At 42.4% G+C, this 15,125-nt stretch overlaps 1 pseudogene; it reads left to right on the top strand.

Annotated features, from left to right (window-relative positions):
* The window catches only part of LOC138568627 (hydroperoxide isomerase ALOXE3-like), a 935,706-nt pseudogene extending 933,730 nt beyond the window's left edge, over positions 1-1,976 (top strand).
* Positions 1,977-15,125: the final 13,149 nt, after the last annotated feature.

The raw sequence follows: 15,125 nt of genomic DNA, 5'->3' as shown, positions 1-15,125 counted from the left end.
TTGGCTAATTCTAACTGTTACTTAGATTAGACATGTTGGCTACACTCCAAATCACCTATGTTGAATCGGAGAATAAATTGGGTTGGAAGTGCAACATCTTGGCTACGTCTAAATGCAGGACATATTGGCTAACCTACACAATTCCTTTAAGTGGCATAATGGCTATTTCACAATTCTTCTAAGTGCAACATATTGACTAACCTTCACAATTCTGTAGCACATTTCCCACCCTCAAATTCCATCAATGTGCAACACATTGCCCACCCTCAAAAATCCATCTAAGCGCAACACATTGTCAACCCTCAAAAATCCAATGCCTGGCCCACCCTCTGGAATTCACCCGGATGCAAAACCCTGTCTGCCTTCAGGTTCCTCCCTGTGCGAGACCCGGGCTACCCCTCTGACTCCTCTGTGTACAACATCCTGGTAAATTTAACAGATGTTTAGTGTCACTGCCTAGCTAAAACCTCACAGTAGTTCCAAGTGCCATACACAGCCTGCCCTTGGGATCATTCTGAGTTTAACACATTGCCTACCTCAGGTTACGTGCAAGTAATGGGAATGAGGAGTGGCAGGGTTTTACCAGAGCACAGTAATGGGTTAGCTCCCCGCCCATACCACCTTACCTGTGGTGTAGCTGTACGGTGTTTTGTTTGATCCTGCATCCATGTTCGAACAGGGGGAAACAGGGAACGTGAGCTTGCTAGGAGGGAGCTGCCATTGCTTTAGCCCTTAAACAGCCACCCGGGCATTGTTGTCTTTGAGAAGTTCCTGAACTGCAAGTGTTTCTGTAACTTGGGGTGCTGTGCGGCCAATCGACACTGTACTCGGTGGGAGGAGGGAGGGAAGGAGGCAATTTGGGCAGGTGGCAACCTCTTCCACAGACTGTTAGTTGCTTGCACTCTACAAACTGAATCACATCTACTGGAGGAGCAACAATCATGTGGTGACTATGGAAAAAAGTGTGAAGATCAGAGAGAGAGGAATCCAGCAGGGTTGAAGGCGAGTGGGGAATCCTTAGAGGTGCACTATTAGAAGGGTAACTACCTGATAAGGAGCCCTGCAGCGTCACAGCAAGACTAGAAGTGGGTAAAACTAAACATCCAGAACTGCTGTGGTTAAAGCAAATTTGATGATATGGGATGGAGAAATGTTAAGAAATGGTGTTTGAACTGTGCTAAAGTTAAGCAATGACTATGAATTGAACATTATACATAGAGTCCAAAAGCATTCTTCATTGTTCCATAGTTGGACTGCATTATGAAGATTAGTTCTATTGCTTTTTTATGGGCAATATTTTAAGAAAACAATATGACATTTTCTGTTTGTCTGTTTTCTAGAGACCTCTCGGCACATTCCCTGATTCACATTTCACGGAGGAGGTGCCAAAACGGTACATCAGGGCTTTCCAGTCACGTCTGTCTGAGATATCCGCAGAGATTGAGTGCAGAAATGAATCCCTGCCTCTCAAGTACTACTACCTGAACCCCAAAGTGATAGAGAACAGTGTATCCATATAACTACAACTAATGAAGCAAGTCAAGTATTGTTTAATTTGTCAAAGAGTTCACATAGTGCACAATACCAGTACAGAAATAGCTCATGTCTATGCAGTTAGCCATACACCTCTTATAATTGAAAGATGAATGTGAAGATTGCGTCGTAATGTGCAAAGATATTCTTATTTATTTGACTAGGGCATATTGTGCCAGGGTCGCTCAACAAACAAATGTTGGTTCAATGATAACATTATAGAAGATCAGAAGATCAAAAGAACGCTTCAACATGAGTGGCGTAAAAATCCTGCCCCACTCACATTGTGCAAATACAAAGAATCTGTGCATGCTTTCAAAATAGCTATTATTAAAGCAAAAATTGAAAAATACAACTTCCGCATTGACGTTGCTAAATCCAGTTCCAAGGAACTGTTTAAAATTCTTAAAGAATTTGAGAATCATACCTCTTCATTTCCGCCCATCATTAAAGATTCGGCCTGTTGTCTGTCCATACAAAACGAATTTCTGACCAAAACAACTGGCCACCAACGAAACATTGCCAACCAGCAGGCTTTTTTAACATCTAACAAAAGCCAAGAGGTTATCACCGCTACCACTGGGAATAATACTGACTCCTCGATTCCCAAATTTGACTTTTGTGATTGCTCAGAGGCAGCAATTATGTTGCTGACATAATTACGAGGTTCAAATGTATATCATGCATAGGAGACTTATGGTGTCCTCACTCCCTGGATCACCAAGATGATCAATATGTCCTTCAAGGATAGTACTGTGCCAGCCTCCTTGAAGTATGTTTGGATAACTTCCTTGATTTAAAAAAAAGCCACCCTTGATCCAGCTCTAGCTAAGAACTATCGGCCAATAACTAATGTCCTGTATTTCTTAAAAATCATTGACAAAGTGGCTTACGTGCCGCTCCAGAGGTATATCGAAGTGTCCAGCAATCCGGGTCCAGAGCCCAACATGGAACCGAGACGGCACTATTAGACTTCAAATCAAACATCACAGGGATCATAGAACATGGTCAACCAGCGCTGCTCATGCTGTTGGACCACTCTGCAGCATTCGATCTTATGGACCATAATATGCTACAAGAGAGATTGAAGAACATTGTCAACTGTTCCGAGATGGCCACGCAATGGATTACATCATTCTTGGGCCCCAGCATCATGGTTATCCAATTGACACCTAATCTCTTTTAAGGCTTTTATTATAGCCATTAGAGCCTCACTACAAGTGTGGCGACCCGGAAATAAGGGTGCTGGTAGCAACGTACCAGCACACCTTCTGGACCACCACACTACAAGTCTGCCTGAAGGGACCATTGCGCCTGGTAGGCAGACTTGTCACAGAAGCACTGGCATTGTTAGCAACGCTGCCGGTGCTTCTGTCTCCCCACTCCCATGGAGCCCTATTGGACTCCACGGGAATGGTAAACAACATTTTCATCTGGCGCCTGCCTTCCCGTTCTGCCGGGACGTACTGGGATATCAGGTGCCGGAAAAGTGTTAGGAGTCTGGCGGCAACCCTCCAGTGGCACCGGCGTGTTACCACCGGACTCATAATGAGGCCCATGTGATGGGTTTTCGTAGGTATTGGAAAAGACAATTGCATGAGGAATTTTAGTGAGAGCCAATTAGCATTCACATTTCCCTTAAGAAGCCTTTTTGATTTTTAATGTTATTGATTTATTATAAGTAGGGATATAGGCTAGGAAAATGATAGGAGTGTTTTCATTAATAACCATTATTATATTGACTCTGCTATGTTTAATTACAGTGATAATTGCTATGATTATTTTATAACTTTTTCTAATAAAAAGAAATGACCTTTGCAGGAGAGTGTGAATGCATTCATTGAGTGTTTTTTTTATTGAGAATCTTTTCATGAACATATGTGCATGTGGATTACGTATGTGGCATCGATTTATATTGCAGTATATTGTCTTACAGTATATTGTGCATGTTTCAATAAGGAGTGGGTTGGTAGGAGGTTTACCCAAAGTCCCTATGTAAATATAATTTACATAGGTAAATCTGTTATGTCTAGATGAGTGAGGGTTGCTAGCCCACTGCAAAGGTTTTCTGTCTACTCTCTCTTTGACATGTATCTGTTTTTCTCTACCTGTATACCTACCACAACACATACTGCAGGGGTCCAGTGTGGGTTGGAGAAAAAGTTCTGGTTGTAGAGGTGATAAAAATCACATGAGCTTGGTGTTTAGACTGAAATCCATTGTGTGGTGGTTGACAATGTTAGGTCTTCTTTCGCTCGAAGGCTAACCAGCATGGTTCACATGATCTAGGAATCCCAAACGGGACCCAGTACTTAGTGTTGTAACTCTTTGTATTGAGGTGTCACACTTCTTGTAGACCACGGTTTGGCTTTTTAGGATGTCAAATCAAAGCTCCATGTTGTTTGCTGCTTCCCTGAAGGTCAGAAGTTCCTCTATTGTATGTATTTCCTTGGAAAGTGAATTCCAGAGTTTTGTTGGGATGTATGAAAGGCTGGGTCACCATATTCTATTTCCGAATACGGTTTGGGTTACAGATGTATGTCATTTCTAGATTTCAGGGTTCTTTTCGATCTGTAGATAGAGATTCTTTCTTGCAGGAATTCTGCTCCTTGGCCAGGAAGTGCTCTGTAGACAATGCAGAGTGTTTTCAAATAAATTCTTTTATTGGCTGGAAGCATCATGTTAGTGCCGGTGTGATATGCCCTCTCTTGCAGAGTCTGAGGAGGAGTCTTGCTGCTGCATTCTGTATCCATTGCAGTTTTTTGGTGATGATGTTTGGCATTCCAAGGCAGATGCTTTTGGAGTAGTCTATTCTTGACATGAGAAGAGAGATGATGGCAAGTGTTCTGTGTGTGAAGATGAAAAAGGGTAGTATCTGTTTAATTGTACGTAGATGGTAGAAGCATTTTTAATAAATAAATAAATACATTCTTTAATGTGATATAGTATGAAAATAAATTCAGACTTTACACATACAATTTTACATGTTGCAAGATACATAACGTTGTGCTCAATATAAAATGTACATAAACCTAAAAAACAAATATAATCATATTTACATACCGACATTAAAAAAAAAACTCTGACTTGAGAAAAATCATGCATATACTACATGGGAAGCTAATTTCTCTCTCCATAGAGGATCTCTGAGTATTTTCCTGTGCTCCTCAATCTTGGGTAGATTCTGCCCTTCCCTTAAGGCCAAGTTCTACTTGTTGCCAAATGTTAGAAAGTGCAATAAATAAGTGCATATTGCTGGTATTGGTGCAATAAATCCAGAAAGACATATCATGTATTGTTACACAGTCGTGTACAAAATCGCCCAGATGGCGGAGGATAGTATCTCTCAGCGTCTGACATCCCGTGAGGAGGTGTCTAGCAGTCTCAAGACAGTCTGGGGATTTACAGAGACGACATATACGCTTGTCCATCGGGATTTTCTCCCAGGCCCCTCTGATATACAAAGAAGGTAATTGTTCTAGTCTAAACAGAATGATGAAGCGTCTGAGTTTCCTGGAGGGGCAGAGAGAAAAGTAAGCTTGAGGCTTCATATAATTATACAGCCAGTATTTGACAAAATGATATGTCTCAAGTTTACTTATGTGCGCAAAATTCTCTAGCCAGTCCCATCTGTCTATTTTATTACCTAATGCATGTATAGTTTCTTTTGTGACCATAGTCTCTCTGTGTATCCAACCAATCTCAGTGAAAAATTCAACCATATTTTTGTTGAAGGGAGAGGTGGAATATTTTTTGATCACCTCCTGGTGGATCACAGATAGTAAGGGGTTGCTAGAGTCACTTATCATCTTGATGTGGAAACCAGCTCTTTTCCTCATAACCATAGCCTTGAAGGAGGGAAGGCCCAGCTCTAATCTAATCAGTGCCATCGGTGTCCCCGGAGGTAGTCCCAAGATTCGTCTCCAGAACTTACCCTCCAGCACTTGTAACCATCCTAGATCCATAGTAAGCAGGGATTCAAGTCCATACACGATCGTGGGTGCAAAAAATTGAATCTAGAGATGACACGTCCCCCATAGAGTGGAGCCACCCTGCTTGTTTGTGAAGGCAGATATAAGTGAGGTGACTTGCATTGCTCTTGTGATTCTCCCCTGTCTACAAAGTGCATAGTCGCCTAGGGGCTCAATGGCAACTCCTAAGTAGCGGTAGAATGGAGCGTAAGGTATAAGGTTACCATGTACCATCAGATTCATGCCAGTTGTTCTTTTCCTCGTGAATCTTAGTACTTTTGTCTTATCCAGGTTAATCACTAGGCCATTCATTCTGGCGTAGTCCCGGAGAGAAGTAGTAGAACGTCTTAAGCCACCTATGGTGTTATCAAAGATAACCAGATCGTCCGCGTATGTAAGTACTGTGCACGGTGCTTCCCCGACTTTAGGTGGACAATTGTCGACCTCAGCCAGGGCTGCCGGGATGTCGTACACATACAGATTGTAAATAAGGGGTGCAGTGACACATCCCTGCTTTACCCCACTGTCTTGTGTCACCTTTCGAGTCAAGTGTCCTTCCTGGTTTAATCTAAGGCATGCAGTGGTGTTGTGATGGAGTAATTTTAGGTAATATAGCAGACCTATCGGGCATCCCAATTTTTCTAGCTTGCCCCATAGTCTCCCTCGGGGGATCGAGTCAAATGCGGCCTTGAAGTCAATGTATAGGGCGTACAACGGGGGCTGTCCTTTACTAAGTGCCCGTGTACGCAGTATATCCATGACCAAGAGGTTATGTGCGGTGGAGAAGTCCCGCCTAAACCCGCATTGGAATCTACTGAGTATTTTTGAATTTTCCACCCATTTTTGCAACTCACTAAGTAGCAACAAGGCAAATAACTTACCAGAGATGTCTAACATGGATAATAGCCTATAATTATTAGGATCCAAACGGCTACCTTTTTTGAATACCGGGACAAGAATGGCCGTTTGCCATGATCTGGGGATTGCCCCCTGCTCTAATATTTTATTGAAAAGTAGCGCAAACAAGTCGGCCCAAAATAGAGGATGGCTCTTAATCACTACGTTGGCTAGTCCATTGGGTCCAGGGGCTCTGGAGGATTTGAGGGCCACTATTTTGTTCATTATTATTTCTACAGAGATGTCAAAGGGCATCGGGAAAGGAGCCTTCACCATAGCGCTACTCATGTTTTCTATCCCTCCTGAGTTCCGATCTAATAGGAACTTTTCCCATGCCTCCTTACTTTGGCCTTCTCTCTGTTCTCGTTTAGGAGCGACCAAATGCAGCGATAATTTCTAGTGCAGATCGTTTGTACTAGCTTCTGATACCTGCTGTTTTTTTCAGAGCTCTTGATATATTTGATGTCTGCTCTATATCTATTTTTGATTATCTTTAGTTTCTCCCGGTATAGGGCTCCAGGTAAGTTCATCGGTTTCAGGCCTCGGATATCCGCTCTGAGGCCTCTCTTAGCGTCCCTAATTTCCCTGTTGAACGGGGGTATGTACCCCCCTATCTTTAGCATATGACCCTTATTGGCCGTAGCGTGCTGGCCTGAGAATTTGAATATCCAGTCCTCAATCTCATTAATTGACATGTATTCAAACTCATGAAAATCTGGAATGGCCGTAGATTTAAGTGCTTCCGTAGCGGAGCTTATATTACTCTCGGACCATACAATTCTGCAACCTGCACAGTTGGTTTGAATACTGCCTATAGAAGGAGGTACTGATGAGGGGATAGGGATACATAGAGTGCAATGTAGCAATGCATGGTCGCTCCATTCGTTGTGCTTTACAATCATATCAGAAACTCTTGTCTGTAGCTCGGGGCACATGAATATATAGTCTAACGTGCTAAAAGAGATACCGTTCGACCAAGTGTGTTTCCCCGGTCGATCTCCCCTGGTACGACCGTTGATCATAGCCATGTCCCAAGCTCCGAACAATTGTAGCCAGCCTAGCCCTTCAACTTCTCTCTTTCCATGGGTCATTTCACACCTGGTGTTAAGGTCAGGGTTAGCGGGTATGGATGTTTCATCAGTCATGTGGCAGTTAAAGTCGCCCATGATCATCACGGCCACATTTCCATCTCTCAACCACCAGGAAGACAACAGGTCCTGAATCGCCTCCTGCAGCGAGTCACGCCTCAATTCTCCTGGGGGGTTATAAAGGTTGATTACTAGATATCTTCCCAGCTCTCTTTCGTCGTATAGTTCAACTTCTACTGCCAAGAGCTGCTCCTCGGCTTTACACCGTATTTTACGAGATGTAAACACATTCATTACCCCAGTTAGAAGCCCTCCGTAGCGACGGCCCGTACTGCCACGTTTGGCCCCCGCTTGATATATGACAAAGCCGTCGAGTAACAAAGGGTCGAGAGACCATGTCTCTTGGAGAAAGATACAGCTATGTTGTGACAGTAGGTCAGCCGAACCCTCAGATCTCAGAAGATGAGAAAAGAGAGTAATGAAAAACATCAGTGGTTCTTTAACATTTGAGGAATATGTTCTAGCAGCGATTTCAAGGCTTGCTGTATTTCAGCCAGTGCAAGGTTATCCCCCTCCCCCATTTTAGGTACAGTCTCAGCCGGCACTGCGGGCATAATGTCTTCTGATTTTGATGAGAGGTCCTTCTTCATGGGGTCCACATCAATCTCAATGTCCACTGCTAACATGTCCTCTTTGTGATTCCTGATTAACTGCGTCGTAGTTGGAAAGGTCCAATGTATGGCCGAGACGTTGGGATTTGGGCAGCCAAGTTGTTCAATGAAAAGAAAGTCCTCGGATTTTAAAACACGCAGTTGGGGTATGTGATATAGTCTAGCAAGCAACTCAGAGCGTGCTAACCAGGGGTTTTTGCCACTAGGATATAGGTTCTTGATGAAGCAAGTACGATTAGAAGTTGTGTCATTCGCTGCATTCTTCGGCTCTAATGATGGTGGCTCCCCGGGTTCCCCTGACGCCTGTGTCTCAAGCACATACTCCGGCTGTGTATAAATGCTGGTTTCCTGGTCAGGCTCTTCACACAGCACAGGTATGTCATTATCGTCCGCTTCAGTAGCCTTATCTTCAGGTATCAACCAATCTGACAGGGGACCCTTAGCTCTAGCCGCCCGTTGGGCTGCTCTCACCATTCTTTTCCTAGCCTTTTTCGACCGTGTCTCCGGTGCTGATTTCGAATCCAATATGGGAGATTGGATACCTATGACCACTGGCATATTCTTCAGTGCCTTTTTTGCCAGTCTTTGCTGTTTGCGTGTAAGGGGGGGCTGGGGGCTATATTCCTTCTCCCGTTCCTCCCCCTCTTCTAGAGGTATCTCAATTATGCTGTTATTATTGGATACATTTGGCCCCTCGTTTACTTCCATCTCCACGTCATATTCATTAATCACGTCTGCTGTGAATAATGCAGCTGAAAGATTCATTTCAGCCTCTTCAAGTGGGAGTCCTTTGGGGCCTAAGGCTATAGTGATAGCGTTGGTGTTGGCCAAAATGCGTCTCAACATCTGTAGTAGTATCTTGAGGTCAAATTGCAGGGCCGCCACCGATGATTGGAGCTCAAATGTCTTTGATGGACTAGGGTGAAGGTCGATGTTGTCTGCCGTTAAGTTATCTGAATCGTCCTCCATCGATGTCATTACTAAGTTAGGAGATGCAGATAATCGTCCGCTCCTTTCCGGCGAACGATGTTCCCCTGTAAGATTATTCATGCTACTGTCTTTGGTGGGGATTATGCCACTGTTTGGCTTCATCGGAGTTTGGGTCTGCATCCCTTTCTGTATGGTCAGGCATAGATCCAGAAGAGAATTGTTATCTATGTCATCAAAATTGGAGGTGTTTAAAGAGATGCCATCGTTGTGTGTCGGTTCTGTCGAGTCCTCAATTACTGTAGAATTAATGGCCGGGGGAGGATTCACCGGGTAGAATTCGGTTATAGCCCCTTGCATCACAGGTAGAGCATTTTTAGCATTATTTATGGGTTTTCCCCCTTTCTTAGGACACTCTTTGGATTCCTTCATGGATGGGCACTTATTTTTACGTAAATTGTATATTGAATGGGGGGCTCTTCTGCCCCGCTGCATAGCTGTGTTGTAGTTCTCTTTACTTTCCAGATTAAAGGTAGAAAGGTCCGGTGTTTGCGTGGTGTGGTGATTCCCCTCGGTCCACGTGGGGGGGGCAAAGTTGCTTTTCCGCTTAACATATAAACCCCCCTTTGCCAATCGACCCGAGGGCTATACCGCCCGTCTCTTAGGCGGGCCCTCAGTCCTAAGTATAGATAGAGGGTTCCCCCTTTTCCCCGGTACAGCTCAGGGTAGGGTAGGATTATGCTTGATGCCTCTGCACCACTTGTAGGTGCCTCCCTGTCACCTCTGACACCAACCCCTCCTCCTATCAAGGGGAGAGGTTAGTCAGGTGAGGAAACAGGTGAGGAAGCATTTTTTATCTACTACTTCGACTTGGGATTCTAGTGCTTGGTGCGTTGTCCATCAGAATTCCAAGATTTCTAACAACTTTGGATGCTTGCGGTCTGTTTCCCATTTCTGTATGCCCTGTTATATGCTATTGAATGGAGAGGTTATTGGGCCCTCCTTCTATGATGGGTGTACGGTACTAAACAGGCCATTACTGCACTATGGGTGAACTGCCAGGGCCACTCACTGCATGCCTCTTGATGTACTGGAAGGCTAGTACCTCTTTATTCTGAGTGTACTATAAGGGTCGGTTCCTATCGCATAATGACGGCCTGTAGAAAGCACTGAAAGGGTTAAAAACAGATGACCTATCGACCCAGGGCATGTTGTGTATACTTGTTTTTATTGCGTGTTGTAATGCTTTTTTTTTTTAATAGCTCAACACTCCTCCGGGTCAATTAGCCCTCCATTTGCGCTCTAATCTGTGTGCATATTCTCCCAAAAAACCCATCCCGCATCCCCTGATCCCCCTAGTTTCCCTGCCGCAACCCTTGCCTCTCCCCACTTCCTGCTATTCTCCCTCCCGTCTCCCGACACGCCCCCCCTGACCCGATTGGACTGACAACCGTGTGGCCTGGGTCTAGCGACCCGTGGCAAGAACTGGAGCCCCTTTGAGCTCTGCACTCCTCCGGGTGAATTAGCCCTCCATGTGCGCTCTAATCTGTGTGCATATTCTCCCAAAAAAAAACATCCTGCATCCCCTGATCCTCCTAGTTTCCCTGCCGCAACCCTCGCCTAGAAAGTGTGACTAATAGCATAACTGTGGTTTAGTTGCATTTAGAGAGTGCACCTAATAGCATAACCGTAGTTTAGTCGATTCTAGAAAGTGTACCTAACAGCATAACTATGGTCTAGTTGCGTTTAGAAAGTGTTCCTAACAGCATAATTGTGGTTAAGTCACATTTAGAAATGTGCCTAATAGCATAACTGTGGTCTAGTTGCATTTAGAAGTGTGCCTAATAGCATAACTGTGGTCTAGTTGCATTTAGAAGTGTGCCTAATAGCATATCTGTGGTTTAGTAGCATTTAGAAAGGGTGACTAAAAGCATAACTGTTGTCTAGTTGCATTTAGAGAGTGTACCTAATAGCATAACTGTAGTTTAGTCGATTCTAGAAAGTGTGCTTAACAGCATAATTGTGGTCTAGTTGCGTTTAGAAAGTGTCCCTAACAGCATAATTGTGGTTTAGTGACATTTAGAAGTGTGCCTAATAGCATAACTGAGGTGTAGTTGCATTTATAAGTGTGCCTAATAGCTTAACTGTGGTTTAGTTGCATTTAGAAGTGTGCCTAATAGCATAACTGTGGTCTAGTTGCATTTAGAAGTGTGCCTAATAGCATATCTGTGGTTAAGTTGCATTTAGAAAGTGTGCCTAATAGCATAACTGTGGTCTAGTTGCATTTAGAAGTGTACCTAATAGCATATCTGTGGTTTAGTTGCATTTAGAAAGTGTGCCTAAAAACATAACTGTGGTCTAGTTGCATTTAGAAGTGTGCCTAATAGCATAACTGTGGTCTAGTTGCATTTAGAAGTGTGCCTAATAGCATATCTGTGGTTTAGTTTCATTTAGAAAGTGTGACTAATAGCATAACTGTGGTCTAGTTGCATTTAGAGAGTGTGCCTAATAGCATAACTGTAGTATAGTCGATTCTAGAAAGTGTGCCTAACAGCATAACTGTGGTCTAGTTGCATTTAGAAGTGTGCCTAATAGCATAACTGAGGTGTAGATGCATTTATAAGTGTGCCTAATAGCTTAACTGTGGTTTAGTTGCATTTAGAATGTGTGCCTAATAGCATAACTGTGGTTAAGTCGCATTGAGAAAGTGCGCCCAATAGCATAACTGTAGCTTAGTTACATTTAGAAAGTGTGCCTAATAGCTTAACTGTTGTTAAGCTGCATTTAGAAGTGTGCTTAATAGCATAACTGTGTTTAATTGCATTTCGAAAGTGTGCCTAATAGCTTAACTGTGGTTTAGTTGCATCATTTAGAAGTGTGCCTAATAGCATAACTGTGTTCAGTTGCATTTAGAGGTGTGTCTAATAGCTTATCTGTGGTTTAGATGCGCTTAGAAAGTGTGCCTAATAACATAACTGTGTTTTGTTGCATTTAGAAAGTGTGCCTAATAGCTTAGCTGTGGTCCAGTTGCATTTAGAAGTGTGCCTAATAGTTAACTGTGGTTTAGTTGCGCTTAGAAAGTGTGCCTAATAACATAACTGTTTTTAGTTGCATTTAGAAAGTGTGCCTAATAGCTTAGCTGTGGTCCAGTTGCATTTAGAAGTGTGCCTAATAGCTTAACTGTGGTTTAGTTGCGCTTAGAAAGTGTCCCTTATAGCATAACTGGGGTTCAGTCGCATTTAGAAAGTGCGCCCAATAGCATTACTTATGTCTAGTTGCATTTAGAAATTGTCCCTAAAAGCTTACCCGTGGTTTAGTTGCGCTTAGAAAGTGTGCCTAATAGCATAACTGTGGTTTAGTCGATTTTAGAAAGTGTGGTTTAGTTGCGCTTAGAAAGTGTCCCTTATAGCATAACTGGAGTTCAGTCGCATTTAGAAAGTGCGCCCAATAGCATTACTTATGTCTAGTTGCATTTAGAAATTGTCCCTAAAAGCTTACCCGTGGTTTAGTTGCGCTTAGAAAGTGTGCGTAATAGCATAACTGTGGTTTAGTCGATTTTAGAAAGTGTGCCTAACAGCATAATTATAGTTTACTCGCATTAGAAAGTGCGCCCTATAGCATAATTGTGGTTTAGTCAAATTTAGAAGTGTGCCTAATAGCATAACTGAGGTGTAGTTGCATTTAAAAGTGTGCCTAAGAGCTTAACTGTGATTTAGTTGCATTTAGAAAGTGTGCCTAATAGCATAACTGTGGTTTAGTCGCATTGAGAAAGTGTGCCCAATAGCATAACTGTAGCTTAGTTACATTAAGTAAGTGTGCCTTATAGCTTAACTGTGGTTTAGTTGCATTTACAAGTGTGCTTAATAGCATAACTGTGTTTAGTTGCATTTAGAAAGTGTGCCTAATAGCATAACTGTGGTCATGTTGCATTTAGAAGTGTGCCTAATAGCTTAACGGTGGTTAAGTTGCATTTAGAAAGTGTGCCTTATAGTTTAGCTGTGGTCCAGTTGCATTTAGAAGTGTGCCTAATAGCTTAACTCTGGTTTAGTTGCGCTTAGAAAGTGTGCCTAATAGCTTAACTGTGGTTTAGTTGCGCTTAGAAAGTGTGCCTAATAGCTTAGCTGTGGTCCAGTTGCATTAAGAAGTGTGCCTAATAGCTTAACTGTGGTTTAGTTGTGCTTAGAAAGTGTGCCTAATAGCATAACTGTGGTCTAGTTGCATTTAGATAGTGTACCTAATAGCATAACTGTAGTTTAGTCGATTCTAGAAAGTGTGCCTAACAGCATAACTGTGGTCTAGTTGCGTTTAGAAAGTGTCCCTAACAACATAATTGTGGTTTAGTCACATTTAGAAGTGTGCCTAATAGCATAACTGTGGTCTAGTTGCGTTTAGAAATGTACCTAATAGCATAACTGTGGTCTAGTTGCATTTAGAAGTGTGCCTAATAGCATATCTGTGGTTTAGTTGCATTTAGAAAGTGTGCCTAATAGCATAACTGTGGTTTAGTCGCATTGAGAAAGTGCGCCTAATAGCATAACTGTAGCTTAGTTACATTAAGTAAGTGTGCCTAATAGCTTAACTGTGGTTTAGTTGCATTTACAAGTGTGCTTAATAGCATAACTGTGTTTAGTTGCATTTAGAAAGTGTGCCTAATAGCATAACTTTGGTCATGTTGCATTTAGAAGTGTGCCTAATAGCTTAACGGTGGTTTAGTTTCATTTAGAAAGTGTGACTAATAGCATAACTGTGGTCTAGTTGCATTTAGAGAGTGTGCCTAATAGCATAACTGTAGTATAGTCGATTCTAGAAAGTGTGCCTAACAGCATAACTGTGGTCTAGTTGCATTTAGAAGTGTGCCTAATAGCATAACTGAGGTGTAGATGCATTTATAAGTGTGCCTAATAGCTTAACTGTGGTTTAGTTGCATTTAGAATGTGTGCCTAATAGCATAACTGTGGTTAAGTCGCATTGAGAAAGTGCGCCCAATAGCATAACTGTAGCTTAGTTACATTTAGAAAGTGTGCCTAATAGCTTAACTGTGGTTAAGCTGCATTTAGAAGTGTGCTTAATAGCATAATTGTTTTTAATTGCATTTCGAAAGTGTGCCTAATAGCTTAACTGTGGTTTAGTTGCATCATTTAGAAGTGTGCTTAATAGCATAACTGTGGTCCTGTTGCATTTATAAGTGTGCCTAATAGCTTAACTGTGGTTTAGTTGCATTTAGAAGTGTGCCTAATAGCATAACTGTGGTTTAGATGCGCTTAGAAAGTGTGCCTAATAACATAACTGTGTTTAGTTGCATTTAGAAAGTGTGCCTAATAGCTTAGCTGTGGTCCAGTTGCATTTAGAAGTGTGCCTAATAGTTAACTGTGGTTTAGTTGCGCTTAGAAAGTGTGCCTAATAACATAACTGTTTTTAGTTGCATTTAGAAAGTGTGCCTAATAGCTTAGCTGTGGTCCAGTTGCATTTAGAAGTGTGCCTAATAGCTTAACTGTGGTTTAGTTGCGCTTAGAAAGTGTTCCTTATAGCATAACTGGGGTTCAGTCGCATTTAGAAAGTGCGCCCAATAGCATTACTTATGTCTAGTTGCATTTAGAAATTGTCCCTAAAAGCTTACCCGTGGTTTAGTTGCGCTTAGAAAGTGTGCCTAATAGCATAACTGTGGTTTAGTCGATTTTAGAAAGTGTGGTTTAGTTGCGCTTAGAAAGTGTCCCTTATAGCATAACTGGAGTTCAGTCGCATTTAGAAAGTGCGCCCAATAGCATTACTTATGTCTAGTTGCATTTAGAAATTGTCCCTAAAAGCTTACCCGTGGTTTAGTTGTGCTTAGAAAGTGTGCCTAATAGCATAACTTTGGTTTAGTCGATTTTAGAAAGTGTGCCTAACAGCATAATTATAGTTTACTCGCATTAGAAAGTGCGCCCTATAGCATAATTGTGGTTTAGTCAAATTTAGAAGTGTGCCTAATAGCATAACTGAGGTGTAGTTGCATTTAAAAGTGTGCCTAAGAGCTTAACTGTGGTTTAGTTGCATTTAGA

Source organism: Ambystoma mexicanum, chromosome 1p, assembly GCF_040938575.1.
Source record: "Ambystoma mexicanum isolate Mex_15411 chromosome 1p, UKY_AmexF1_1, whole genome shotgun sequence".
Lineage (NCBI taxonomy): Eukaryota > Metazoa > Chordata > Amphibia > Caudata > Ambystomatidae > Ambystoma > Ambystoma mexicanum.
This window is presented reverse-complemented; position numbering and strand designations above follow the sequence as displayed.